We start from the raw sequence: 15,271 nt of genomic DNA on the forward strand, positions 1-15,271 counted from the left end.
TATCCGGGAACATGTTTGTAGCGGTTCCATCCATTTGTTTGTTGGGAAAATTAATGAAAACACAAAAAAAGCCTGATGGTTTTAGTTAATTGGCTCTTTAGCAAAGTGTCATACGTGAAATATGGAAGTTACTCTGTAGAATGGGTGTTGATGTTCATATTTTATGCAGGATCACTTTGAGTTTCGGCGCAATCTCTCATATTCATGGCCTGCAATTATCATCAAAATAGTGTTAAAGATTTTATACGAAACCCACTTTAGAAGGAATACAAGAGGTAATTACCTAAACAATCAAACCAGCCAAAAATCAGATCTGTGCGCAGTGATAATATCGTTCTGCGGGGCTTTAACAGCACAGATTTAAGTATGTGAAGTCTCTCCAGCTGGACATATTCTTATTTAGACCATCTCATCAGCACAAACTACAGATGGGCCCCCAAGATTTTGTTTGGTTTTGCATTTTCGTATGAATGAAAATTACATCCTTTATACTGAGCTCTTGTTTCGCTGGATTTCATCTACATAATTCAAAACCGCTGCTGTCAGCAAAAATGGCTTTCAAAAGCACCGGAAACTGGAGTTGGAAAAGTTTTTTGTTTTTTTCCGTTAAACAGAGCTGGTGAAGAATGGCTTTATCCTTCCTTGTCATACGTGAGACCAAATATAGTCAACGTCTAAAGATATAATACAATGCATATACAAAGATATAATATTTGTGTAGAAAATCGCTTTGTAACAAAAGTCTTTGTTCAGATTACTACTTTTTTACCATAGGGGGCAGTATTATGGTGCTGGGGTAGTAAGGTCTCATGTCTCATGCCTGTACCGGTGCATGCTGTGTATACTGTACTATGGAGATATACAGTAGACACTCCATGTGCCACCATGTGGTGCTTCTGTTTGGCACTTTTTTTCGGAGGTCTTGTACCAAGAGTGTAGCTGTAGGGGTGCAATGGTAGCAGTCGAATCTTGACCCTGGTGCCTGAGGCGGCACACAGGCCCCCCTGCCACAAAAAAAAGACATTAGTGTTAGAGATGGCTAAAGATGAGAGGATCGATTCTACATGAACTGAATTCAGTCTGGATTTCCCAAAAGTTTTGGATTCTGAAAAACTTTTGCAGTTTGAGGCGCACAAACTGCCACAAACAGGGCGGCTGCTGGAAGGGCCTGCTGTCATTTTACAGATTAGACAAAGGATCACATGATCTCAGGCAGACTTCCCCACAGTGGCTTAGCTATAGGGGTCGCAGCGGTCGCAACTGCGACCGGGCCCCCAGCTAGGGGGGGCCCGCAGGCCCCCCTCACCACAGTAGCGCAGTAGTGCTACAATGATTCCTCTGCATTGCTGGGTCCCTGCTGGGGTACAAAAGAGACCCAGTAATGTATTTTAAAGCATTGGTGGCAGCTCAGCGGTGAAATAGTCATTGCACGGAGGGGGAAGACTCTTGCCCGCCCACTGTGCTGTCCAGCCAATCAGCTCGCTTCTAGCTGTTTCCCTCTTCCTCGTGGCCTGTGCAGAGAGAAAGGAATGGCTACAGCAAGAAGATCGTGTGTGTGCCGGCTCCTCCCAGGAATCCTGACTCCTGCTGCTCCCTGACCCCACACCCGATGTATGGAAGTAACTGCTAGTAATGCAGCTATTAACCCCTTCACTGTGTGTAAGTCTGTCATGCTGAGCAGTCACATTTCAGGGCTGACTGTAGCATAACAGACAAAGTATATCTATCTATCTATCTATCTATCTATCTATCTATCTATCATCTATCTATCTATCATCTATCTATCTATCTATCTATCTATCTATCTATCTATCTATCTATCTATCTATCTATCTATCTATCTATCTATCTATCATCTATCTATCTATCTATCTATCTATCTATCTCATATCTATCTATCTATCTATCTATCTATCTATCTATCTATCTATCTATCTATCTATCTATCTATCTATCTATCTATCTATCTATCTATCATCTATCTATCTATCTATTATCTATCTATCTATCTATCTATCTATCTATCTATCTATCTATCTATCTATCTATCATCTATCTATCTATCTATCTATCTATCTATCTATCTATCTATCTATCTATCTATCATCTATCTATCTATCTATCTATCTATCTCATATCTATCTATCTATCTATCTATCTATCTATCTATCTATCTATCTATCTATCTATCTATCTATCTATCTATCTATCTATCTATCATCTATCTATCTATTATCTATCTATCTATCTATCTATCTATCTATCTATCTATCTATCTATCTATCTATCTATCTATCTATCTATCTATCATCTATCTATCTATCTATCTATCTATCTATCTATCTATCATCTATCTATCTATCTATCTATCTATCTCATATCTATCTATCTATCTATCTATCTATCTATCTATCTATCTATCTATCTATCTATCTATCTATCTATCTATCATCTATCTATCTATCTATCTATCTATCTATCTATCTATCTATCTATCTATCTATCTATCTATCTATCTATCAATCAATCAATCACTCTCTCTCTCTCTCTCTCTCTCTCTCTCTCTCTCTCTCTCTCTCTATCTCTCTCTCTCTCTATCTATCTATCTTATCTATCTCTTATCCAATCGCGGTGTGTCGGCGATTCACAGAGTGAACAAGTGACCGGAATGAAGGGGAAGCAATGCTCATACGAGCACTGCTCCCCCTTCAAAATAGCTGATTAGCCGGGTTCCCGGCGAGTGTCTGCTAGGCACTGTATCTAAGCCAACCACATGCTAGGCTTAGATACATGGCCCATGTGTGATCCTGTCTGCTGGACCCTGTATCTAAGCCTACAATGTGTGTTACTAATGCTTTTTTTGTTTGCTTATGTTTTTTTGCAGGTTCGGTCATTGGACTACTTTGGATTCGAGGATTACTTCGATGACGGCTTTTTTTATTTTGAATAAAATGGTTAATGAGGGTTGTGTGGGGGCGACAAATACGAAGGCGGTAGTAATAAAGTTTTAAAAAAATACAAATAAACAGAAAAAATATTTTATTGAGAATAAAAAAACGGCGCCATCAAAGTAGTCCAACATCCGAACCTGTAAAAAAACACAAACCCAAAAAGAATTTGTAACACATAAAAAAGCAAAACAATTCTTATACTTACGTTTCCGGGGTCCAGCGCTGGAGCTGCAATGTCAGCTAATGGGCCCTGTATCTAAGCCTATCATGTGTGATACTGTCTGCTGAGCCAATGTATCTAATCCTATCAATATCTATAGGGTCGTAGTGCTATATGCTGTCTCATATATATATATATTGCCCCTGATATTTTAAGACCTTAGTGACGTCCCCGGCTGCTAGTGTTGCATCATTGAGTCACTTAGGAGTCCCATTGATGCAGCTGAAAGCTGCGGACCGTCGACCATGAGAAGAAATTTGGGGGGGCCCAAGAAGAACTTTTGCTCCAGGGCCCATGAGCCTTTAGCTGGTTCCCCATAAGGCCTTGCAGGAAGCTTTCCCAAAGTGCACTGCAGTTATTACTCCCTCTAGCACAGCCAATCATGAGGGATATATGTGGGTGACATTACTAATGCTGGCTTGAAGTTAACCCCTTCCCGACATTTGACATATCTATACGCCAAAGTCGGGTAGGGGAAGTATGGAGCGGACTCACGGAGTGAACCCGCTCGATACGATGCGGGTGTCTGCTGCATGTTACAGCTGACACTTCATAGTAACGAACGGCATCACGCTCGAGTGCGATCCTGCTAGTTTAACTCGTTAAATGCTGTGGTCAAAACCGACCGCAGCATTTAAATTGTTGGAAAGAGGGGGGCGACCACCTATAACAGCACATCACGCCCCCCGCAACGCAATTGCGGAGGGGGCGATGGTTGCTATGGCTGCCTGGGGGCCTAATGAAGGACCCCAGGTCCGCGATCCTTGTGCTCCTATTAAGCCCTGCCTCCGGCCTGTCAGAGAGACAAAATACTGCAATACATGAGTATTGCGGTATATAGTGCAAGCGATCTAACGATTGCTGGTCGAAGTCCCCTAGGGGGACTAATAAAAAAATTAAAAAGTTCAGAATTGGTATCGCCGCATCCGTAAAAGTCTAAACTATTACAATATATCATTATTTAACCCGCGCGGTGAACGCCGTAAAAAAAAAAATTTGTAAACGTCAGAATCTCTATTTTTTGGTCACCTCATCTCTTACAAAAAATGAAATAAAAAGTGATCAAAACGTCGCATGTACCTCAAAATGGTATTATTAAAAACTACAGCTTTTCCCGCAAAAAATAAGCCCTCAGACCACTTAACCGACGGAAAAATAAAAAAGTTCTGGCTCTCAGAATTTGGCGACACAAAATAAAATAAATTTTTTTACACTTAGGTTTTTACTTGTAAAAGTAGTAAAATATAGAAAAAACTCTATATATTTGGTATCGCCGTAATCGTATTGACCCGCAGAATAAAGTTAACATGTTGTTTTAATTGCACAGTGAATTCCGTAAAAACGACACACAAAAAAAAAATGGAGGAATCACCGTTTTTTTCATTTTCTACCCCACAAATAATTTTTTTCCCATTTCCTAGTACATTATAAATGGTGCTAGGAAAAACTACAACTCATCCCGCAAAAATCAAGCCCTCATAGGACTATATAGACGGAAAAATAAAGACGTTATGGCTTCTGGAAGGTGGGGAGGAAAAAACGAAAATGAAAATCTGAAAAAGGGCTGCGGCGGGAAGGGGTTAAAGAGCTTGAAAGGGGTTGGATACAGTCCTAGAAGACATCAGGGAGTTTTCAGGATAATTGGGGCACTTGCGATTTAAGACAAATACATTTTAACCGACTCGAATCGGACAGCCAATAAGATCAAATTGGACTGGAAACAAATTTCAGGAAATTAACTTTTCGGGAAATCCATATAAATGGCAGATGGTAGGGGAAGGGAGTCTGTTACGGATTGTTCATTGGGGCTCAGGAACTACAAGTTAGGCCTCTGTATTCTACCCTAGGAGCTCTAGAGGTGTAGAGCCTCGTAGTACAACATGCAATGGAGCATGCGACAAGTTCATTTATGTCAGATTAATGCGGAATCGAGCAGAAAAATCATCTGTATGGTCCTGTATGAATTCTGAGGCATGCCAAGATATAATGAGCCCCCATTGACCATATGGGTGCCGTAGTATGGCTCCCTATAACGCAGAAGTTTTATAGAGCTATAATACGGTTGTGTGCTTGAGGCATAATTCTTACTTTTTCAGGCTAATGATTGAATGGACTGACAGTTAATGGAGTGACAGTCCTGCCTCTGGTTAGTCTACTTGGTTGAATATAACTCTATGCATGTCCCTGGGCAGCCTGTCTGAGAGGGAGCAATATGCGCAATGACAATTTCTGCCTGCTTAGAGCACCGATAAAAAAAATTATATATGAAAATTCTTAGGCATTTTAGACTTCACTATCTTAGCTCCGTATTCCAGGTTATTGTGCTATGTATATAGTGGGGTTGTCTGATTTAGAATATAATTTTTTAATGTTGATAGAGGACATTCTGCGTTAATACAAAGGATCACCCGTTCAGGACTCTTATCTATTAACCCAGGGGCGTAACTAGGAAAAACTGGGCCCCATAGCAAACTTTTGACTGGGGCCCCCCTCTGCTGGGTATCACACAACACCCCCCCCCCCCCTTGTAGATAGTGCCTTCCTATAGATTCCACCACACAGCACCCCCCTATAGATAGCACCATACGCAGCCCCCTGTAGATAGCGCCATACACAGCCCCCTGTAGATAACGCCATACAGCCCTCCCCTGTAGATAACGCCATACAGCCCTCCCCTGTAGATAACACTATACAGCCCCCTGTAGATAACGTCTTACAGCCCCAAATCCCACCTGTAGATAACGCCATACAGCCCGTCTGTAGATAACACCATACAGACCCCCCTGTAGATAACGCCATACAGAGTCCCCCCTGTAGATAACACCATACAGCCCCCCTGTAGATAATGCCATACAGTCCCCCTGTAGATAACGCCATACAGCCCCCCTGTAGATAACGCCATACAGACCCCCCCCGTAGATAACGCCATACAGCCCCCTGTAGATAACGCCATACAGCCCCCTGTAGATAACGCCATACAGCCCCCCCTGTAGATAACGCCATACAGCCCCCCCCTGTAGATAACGCCATACAGCCCCCCTGTAGATAACGCCATACAGACCCCCCTGTAGATAACGACATACAGACCCCCCTTGTAGATAACGACATACAGACCCCCCTGTAGATAACACCATACAGACCCCCCTGTAAATAACGCCATACAGAGTCCCCCCTGTAGATAACACCATACAGACCCCCCTGTAAATAACGCCATACAGAGTCCCCCCTGTAGATAACGACATACAGACCCCCCTGTAGATAACACCATACAGACCCCCCTGTAAATAACGCCATACAGAGTGCCCCCTGTAGATAACGCCATACAGACCCCCCTTGTAGATAACGACATACAGACCCCCCTGTAGATAACACCATACAGACCCCCCTGTAAATAACGCCATACAGAGTCCCCCCTGTAGATAACACCATACAGACCCCCCTGTAGATAACGCCTTACAGCCCCCTGTAGATAATGCCATACAGACCCCCCCTGTCGATAACGCCATACAGACCCCTCCCTGTAGATAACGCCATAAAGACCCCCTGTAGATAACGCCATACAGAGCCCCCCTGTATATAACACCATACAGACCCCCCCTGTAGATAACGCCATACAGCCCCCTGTAGATAACGCCATACAGCCCCCTGTAGATAACGCCATACAGCCCCCTGTAGATAACGCCATACAACCCCCCCTGTAGATAACGCCATACAGACCCCCCCTGTAGATAACGCCATACAGACCCCCCCCTGTAGATAACGCCATACAGCCCCTGTAGATAACGCCATACAGCCCCCCCTGTAGAAAACGCCATACAGCCCCCCCTGTAGATAACGCCATACAGACCCCCCTGTAGATAACGCCATACAGACCCCCCTTGTAGATAACGACATACAGACCCCCCTGTAGATAACACCATACAGACCCCCCTGTAAATAACGCCATACAGAGTCCCCCCTGTAGATAACACCATACAGACCCCCCTGTAGATAACGCCATACAGACCCCCCTGTAGATAACGCCATACAGCCCCCTGTAGATAATGCCATACAGACCCCCCTGTAGATAACGCTATACAGACCCCCCTGTAGATAACGCCATACAGACCCCCCTGTAGATAACGCCATACAGCCCCCTGTAGATAATGCCATACAGACCCCCCTGTAGATAACGCCATACAGACCCCCCTGTAGATAACGCCATACAGCCCCCTGTAGATAATGCCATACAGACCCCCCTGTTGATAACGCCATACAGCCCCCCCTGTAGATAACACCATAAAGACCCCCCCTGTAGATAACGCCATACAGACCCCCCCTGTAGATAACGCCATACAGACCCCCCTGTAGATAATGCCATACAGACCCCCCTGTAGATAATGCCATACAGCCCCCTGTAGATAACGCCATACAGCCCCCCCTGTAGATAACGCCATACAGCCCCCCCTGTAGATAACGCCATACAGCCCCCCCTGTAGATAACGCCATACAGACCCCCCCTGTAGATAACGCCATACAGACCCCCCCCTGTAGATAACGCCATACAGCCCCTGTAGATAACGCCATACAGCCCCCCCTGTAGAAAACGCCATACAGCCCCCCCTGTAGATAACGCCATACAGACCCCCCTGTAGATAACGCCATACAGACCCCCCTTGTAGATAACGACATACAGACCCCCCTGTAGATAACACCATACAGACCCCCCTGTAAATAACGCCATACAGAGTCCCCCCTGTAGATAACACCATACAGACCCCCCTGTAGATAACGCCATACAGACCCCCCTGTAGATAACGCCATACAGCCCCCTGTAGATAATGCCATACAGACCCCCCTGTAGATAACGCTATACAGACCCCTCCTGTTGATAACGCCATACAGCCCCCCCTGTAGATAACACCATAAAGACCCCCCCTGTAGATAACGCCATACAGACCCCCCCTGTAGATAACGCCATACAGAGTCCCCCCTGTAGATAACGCCATACAGACCCCACTGTAGATAATGCCATACAGACCCCCCTGTAGATAATGCCATACAGCCCCCTGTAGATAACGCCATACAGCCCCCCCTGTAGATAACGCCATACAGCCCCCCCTGTAGATAACGCCATACATACCACCCCTGTAGATAACGCCATACAGACCACCCTGTAGATAACGCCATACAGACCCCCCTGTAGATAACGCCATACAGAGTCCCCCCTGTAGATAACACCATACAGACCCCCCTGTAGATAACGCCATCAGCCCCCTTGTAGATAATGCCATACAGACCACCCCTGTAGATAGTACCATACAGACCCCCCTGTAGATAATGCCATACTGCCCCCCTGTAGATAACGCCATACAGACCCCCCTGTAGATAACACCATACAGACCCCCCTGTAGATAACCCCATACAGACCCCCCTGTAGATAACGCCATACAGACCCCCCCGTAGATAACACCGTACAGACCCCCCTGTAGATAACACCGTACAGACCCCCCCTGTAGATTACACAATACAGCCCCCCCTGTAGATTACACTATACAGATCCCCCCTGTAGATATAGCCCCCCCCCCAAAAAAAAAAATAACGGCCTATATTTTGTCCTACAAAAGAGATGTATCCCCTACATATGTGATCGCTGGCAGCGATGAGAACGGGGGACCGAAAGTCCCCCAAAGTTATTCCATGACAAACCTCAGACTTCCGTCACCTGCGCAGTTCAATAAAAATGAAAGGAGCGCTGGTCACGCATGCGCACAAGCGCGACAGATGCACAAGTCATTTCTATGGAGCTGCAGACAGACCCCGGAAGTCCGAGGTTTGTCATGAAGCACTTCAGGGGGACTTTCGGTCCCCCGTTCTCCTTATCGCTGGGCGTCCCAGCGATCACACATGTATCCCCTCTCCTGTGGATAGGGGATGCATGTCTTTTGTAGGAACAACCCCTTCAGTGGCGTCACGCTGTAGCAGCCATAGCAGCTGCTAGCGGAGCCACCGGCCATGGGGGGGGGCCCGTGCCGGCGGGTGGCACGGGCCCTCTCATGCTGCGGGCCCCGTAGCAGCCGCTACGGCTGCTATAGCGGTAGTTACGCCACTGTATTAACCAGAATAGAGAGCACCTACAAAGAGCACCAGGAGGATCCAGCACGTCCGTGCATTAGACTGACAGGCCATTGATATTAATAGGCACTGTGTAATGCTTCATTTGCCCTCTGGTGGTGATATTAAACACTTGCTGCCAGGTCCCCTAACAGATAACAGTAAATTCTGTAGTGATCATTTTCATGTTGTGGCTGTATAGGGGAGCTCTGTGTTAGTGACTTGATAAAATATATAAATTCTAACCACGTCGATAAGGAATTAAAATATTGGGCAGCTGACCTGGGCCCGAGATTCCCACAAATTGCTGCAAAATAACACACCAAAATTGCTTTGTGCAGAACACACAGAAGGACTTGTATAGATAAGGTCATGTGAATATAAGTTTGTAGGACCTGAAGCCCGATGGTAGAGCAGCAGGGCTTCACAAGAGAATGTATGGGCTCTGGTCTTTGGTCTGTATTAGTTTAGAGGGTCTGTATTTAGGGATTCTGGTCTGGACTATGTATTAGTTTAGAAGGCCTGGACTGAGGTCTGTATTTAGGGGGTCTCCTCTGCGGTCTGTATTTGTTTAAGAGGTCTTGTCTGGGGTCTGTATTTAGGAGGTCTGTTTTGGTGTTTGAATTTATTAAGGGGTCTGTACTGAGTCCTTATATAGAGGGTCTGGTCTGAGGTCTGTATTTATTTAGAGTGTTTATTCTGTCTGTATTTCTTTAGGGTGCTTGGTATGGGGACTGTAGGAGTATATGAGGACTGCGGTCTGTATTTATTCTAGAGTCTAGGGGTCCAATCTTTTTTAGGGGTTTGAATTACTGTAAGTAATCTGGGTTCAGAATTCATTTAGGGATCTGAACTTCTTTGTGTTACTATAGAGGCTGGGGATGACTGCAGAAGCGAGGAGCCAAAGATGTCTCAGCAAGAAACTCTGCAGTGGTCAGGACAAGTCGCCATGGTCATCCAGGCTGGACAGTGAAGAAAAGGAAAGAGAACAACTCCAATCAGAGAAGATGTCACCTGTAAGTCACTGGCTTGACAGAGAAACGGTCACCTGGGTGTGGGGACACAGCAATTTAACAAGGGGAATTTTAACACCCAGTATTCATTACTAGTACAGAAAGGTGGTGTTGACTATAGGCACAGTGTGGCAGGGCAGCGGTGGGGAAGGGTGGCCCGAGATAAGAGAATAGATCAGGCCTATGGTCTACTTAATGTGTCACTAGAGGGAGCTAACTGTATATGCATTTATTCAGTTAGTATTAGACAGTGGGTGCTTTATAAATCTTTAAGCAGGGAGCTCCGCCCTAGTGGCAGCTGCTGGAAGCTGCTATGACTATCACAGTCAGCAGTTCAGTGCTGGACTCCTGCTCACCAGAGGGTCCATAGCAGTCAGATAGCTGGCTGCTATGGTAGATACGCTACTGAGACACTGACTTGTTTCAAGGAATTTTCTTTTTTAATACAGGCATGTTGTTTTAGTGCAAAAGATCTGTGCATTTGTGGTGGTTAATAAAAGTAATGCGGACAGAAAAATCTGTAAAATATATATTGTGTACATCTCTTTGAACAATATATAAGATGCGTGCCAAGTATGAAACGGCCACCATTGACCTGCGGTGAACGTAAATAAAGATGACATTTCTGCAAGATACGATTCAGAGATTCGGCATCGGGTAAAGCCAGGAATGGAAGTGCTGGGCTTTTATTTTATTTTTATACTTTGTGTCATTTTTACAGCTCTGATTCCATTTTAAGATAGGACTCGGCTTGAGTCTGAAGCTTTTCTTTTCCTTTTCCAGGATTCAATAACAATCTGAAAGGGTCTTTTTAACTTGTAAACGATGAAATTTCCTTAGAAGTCAAAGTGCAGAGCCGTACACAAAATAAAAAAAAAGCTTAGGCTTACATTTTACAAAGCTGCTTATTATTAGATGTTATGCCTATTCTAATAGCGAATTTAGTGGGAAGCAACACCTGTTCCCGGCTGATAAATTCTAGAATAGACGCTATAGGCAATGGAAAGATCGTGCCGGGAGATTATTTAAGAAATGTCTGATACATCAAACAGGCAGGGTGCAAGGAACAAAGAACGCCAAGAACAACTGATTGGAATGCATAATGGACTGAACTTTGTCGATTAATGCATATATAATAATAATCATCATAATAATCACAGTGATGATAATAATAATAATAATAATAGTCATAATAATAATCATAATAGTAATAATAATATAATAATAATAGTCATAATAATAATCATAATAGTAATATTAATATAATAATAATAGTCATAATAATAATAGTCATAATAATAATAATAATAATATAATAATAATATAATAATAATATAATAATAAAAATAGTCATAATAATAATAGTCATAATAATAATAATATAATAATAATAGTCATAATAATAATAATCATAATAGTAATATTAATATAATAATAATAGTCATAATAATAATAGTCATAATAATAATAATAATAATATAATAATATAATAATAATAATATAATAATAAAAATAGTCATAATAATAATAGTCATAATAATAATAATATAATAATAATAGTCATAATAATAATAATATAATAATAATAGTCATAATAATAGTCAACATAATAATCACAATGATGATAATAATAATAATAGTCATAATAATAATAATATAATAATAATATAATAATAAAAATAGTCATAATAATAATAGTCAACATAATATTAACAATAGTAATATAATAATAATAATAATAATAATAATTAATAATAATAGTAATCACAAAATACTACTACGACTTACAACTTTTGGGCCGTTTTCAACACTCTCGACACTTTTCAACTAAGTGGAATTACCTTACTGGCAGTAATATGCACTGGTTTCTGACTGATGTAGATTTCAGTAGCACATGGACCGCCGAAGATGTGACAATGTCATTAAGAAACGTGCGCCTCTTAATAACATTGTCACATCTTACTCCTGTTTGTTTCTTATTAAGACTGGTGTAATAAACGCCAGTCTTCAAAAATATCCTGCTATGACTTCTGCCATTACTACTATTATAATACTGCTGGTATAAGACTATAATACCGCTATATAATAAAAGTAGCCACAAAATATTATGACATTTACTACAACTAATACTAGTAAATACAAGATACTGTGAGTTCTACTACTGATAATACAACTACTAGTAATAGTAATTACAAAATACTGTGGGGTAATTTTTTAAGACTGCCATTTTATATGGACAGCTGTGAGTGACCGCTAACCTCACATGGCAATGGCCGAGAACGGAGATAACGCCGATGTCTGCCATTTAACCATTTAGATGCCACAGTCAGTAGTAACCATGACATCTAAGCAATCAAAACTTTTCTGACCTCCGCAAGGGGATGACAATTAAATATGACAGCCAGGAGCCTATGAAAGTCTGCATGGCTGCCATATGTACAGTAGTTTTCTATAAGCATGGCCTTATAGGTGCCTGTAAGTTTTTCACTAACAGGCAGTAAAGAATTGGAATATACAGGTATTGCATTGCATCATAAATCATAAGTAAAAGTCCACTAGTGGGTTAGAAAAAAAGGTAATAAAGTTTAAAGGGGTTATCCAGTGCCAGAAAATGTTATAGCAATCATATAGTAATATAAAATTAGGTGATATACTAATGTACTTGATATTCTTGTTGTGTGCCGATTTCCTGTATAAATATAAAGTCCCGTGGTCCCGGGAGTTAAATTCTTCTTTAAACTTTAAATAATATAAACATATTATTTATATCACAGGATAAACAAAATAAATAAAAAAATAATGACAAAATTGCTTTTTTTACATGACACGCCCATTTTTTTTCTTTTTTGAATAAACGTTTAATACTATGATATATGTACCCCAAAATACTTCTATTAAATTGTACCCCTAAATACTTCTATTAAATAATACACTTTGTTCCCAAAAAACAAGTCAATATATGTACTTAAAGAGACTCTGTCACCACATTATAAGTGTCCTGTCTCCTATATAAGGAGATGGGCGCTGTAATTTAGGTGACAGTAATGCTTTTTATTTAAAAAAACTATCTTTTTTCACAACGTTAGGAGCGATTTAAGTTTATGCTAATGAGCTTTCCTAATGCCCAAGTGGGCGTACTTTTACTTTCGACCAAGTGGGCGTTGTACAGAGGAGTGCATGACGCTGACCAATCAGCATCATGCATTCCTCTCCATTCATTTACACTGCACTAGCGATATAGATATATCACTATGTGCAGCCTCATACACAAGCCCTAACATTACTACAGTGTCCTGATAATGAATACACATGACCATCCAGCCTGGACGTCATGTGTACTCAGAATCCTGACACTTCTGACTCTTTTTTGTGAGATTCCAGCAACGGATACGAAATCTCGCGAGATCTCGGAACTAAACGATATTTGGTTTCACTTGCCGGAATCTCACAAAAAAAGAGTCAGAAGTGTCAGGATTCTGAGTACACATGACGTCCAGGCTGGATGGTCATGTGTATTCATTATCAGGACACTGTAGTAATGTTAGGGCTTGTGTATGAGGCTGCACATAGTGATATAACTATATCGCTAGTGCAGTGTAAATGAATGGAGAGGAGTGCATGATGCCGATTGGTCAGCGTCATACACTCCCCTGTACAACGCCCACTTTGTCATAAGTAAAAGTACGCCCACTTGGGCATTAAGAAAGCTCATTAGCATAAACCAAAATCGCTCCTAACGTGAAAAAAGATCGTTTTATTAAATAAAAAGCATTACTGTCACCTACATTACAGCGCCGATCTCCTTATGTAGGAGACAGGGCACTTATAATGTGGTGACAGAGTCTCTTTAAATAAAAAAATTAAAAGTTATGGCTTTCGGAACACAGTGAGACAAAACTAAAACTTGCGGTGCGTCCTCAAGGTCAAAATTGACTGCATCCTTAGAGGGATACTCCCAAAATATAAAATCATCACCTATCCCCAGGACAGGTTATAATTGTCTGATCGCTGGGGACTCTACCGCTGGGGGCCCCACCGATCGCAAGAATGGTGAACCCGAACACCATTGTTTCTCCTCACTGCTCGAACGTAAAGAGGACGACATTGGAGCTGTGATCGAAATGTGCACTGCCGCTCCATTCAATGACTATGGCACTAACGGAAACAGCCATGTACAGCTACACTACATTCAAGCTCCTCACTGAGGTACCTGCATTGACCAGGATCTGGAGGATTGGGACCCCCGTTTTTGCGTTCGGTGAGGTCCTGTGGATAGGCAAAAAAATTTGATTCTGTGATAACCCCTTTAAGGGCTTTTTGGGGGACAAATCTTTATTACTTGGGATTCTGTTATATCGACAGATGACAAAACCATATGCGGAAGAGTAAATGTTTGGTCGTTTTCAGCGGTGAAGCTCACCTAATTAAGAATGTAGAATTTATTGGCCTCGAGCCGTTACTTTACTCTTGTTTTCCCAGATCATTTAAAGATGTTTGCCTGCACTTCAACATCTGGGAGAATAGATAAGCCAGGATCGAGGAAACACTAAATATTTCAAGAACATAAACACAAGACTTGCATCAAGTATATCATCAGTAGACAGTTTTGCCTATATATCCTTAGGCTATTACCTTATATAACACAGTGACTTCATTGCAGATAATGTAACGTCTCTGCCAAGATTGTCTGAAGCTATTCCACTTCTTGTAAAGAATATAATATATTAAATAAGGGTTATGAAATATGCAACAAACAAGGTGTATTGTATGCATTATGTGCCCTCCCAGCATCTCTTGGGACCTACTATAATTTACTACTAAATGCAGGTCCTAATACCTATAATAAAGAACATTAGTAACCGTATGAGTAATACCATACACCATATTATACAATACAGATATATTAGTTCCTAGAACTTGTTCTGTAATTTACAAAATAACGTTTCTACAATTCTTATATGGAAATTCACTGGGAAATGCTCTTTTGTTGGTGG

At 41.8% G+C, this 15,271-nt stretch overlaps 1 long non-coding RNA gene across 1 annotated transcript; it reads left to right on the top strand.

Annotated features, from left to right (window-relative positions):
* The first annotated feature begins 1,263 nt into the window (after positions 1 to 1,263).
* LOC142660521 (uncharacterized) lies at positions 1,264 to 15,026 on the top strand. The gene is made up of 3 exons (XR_012850505.1): positions 1,264 to 1,611; positions 10,137 to 10,280; positions 14,757 to 15,026. It is a non-coding gene; the product is annotated as an uncharacterized LOC142660521 (long non-coding RNA).
* The last annotated feature ends 245 nt before the right edge of the window (positions 15,027 to 15,271 follow it).

This window comes from Rhinoderma darwinii, chromosome 9 (genome assembly GCF_050947455.1).
Source record: "Rhinoderma darwinii isolate aRhiDar2 chromosome 9, aRhiDar2.hap1, whole genome shotgun sequence".
NCBI classification, from domain to species: domain Eukaryota; kingdom Metazoa; phylum Chordata; class Amphibia; order Anura; family Rhinodermatidae; genus Rhinoderma; species Rhinoderma darwinii.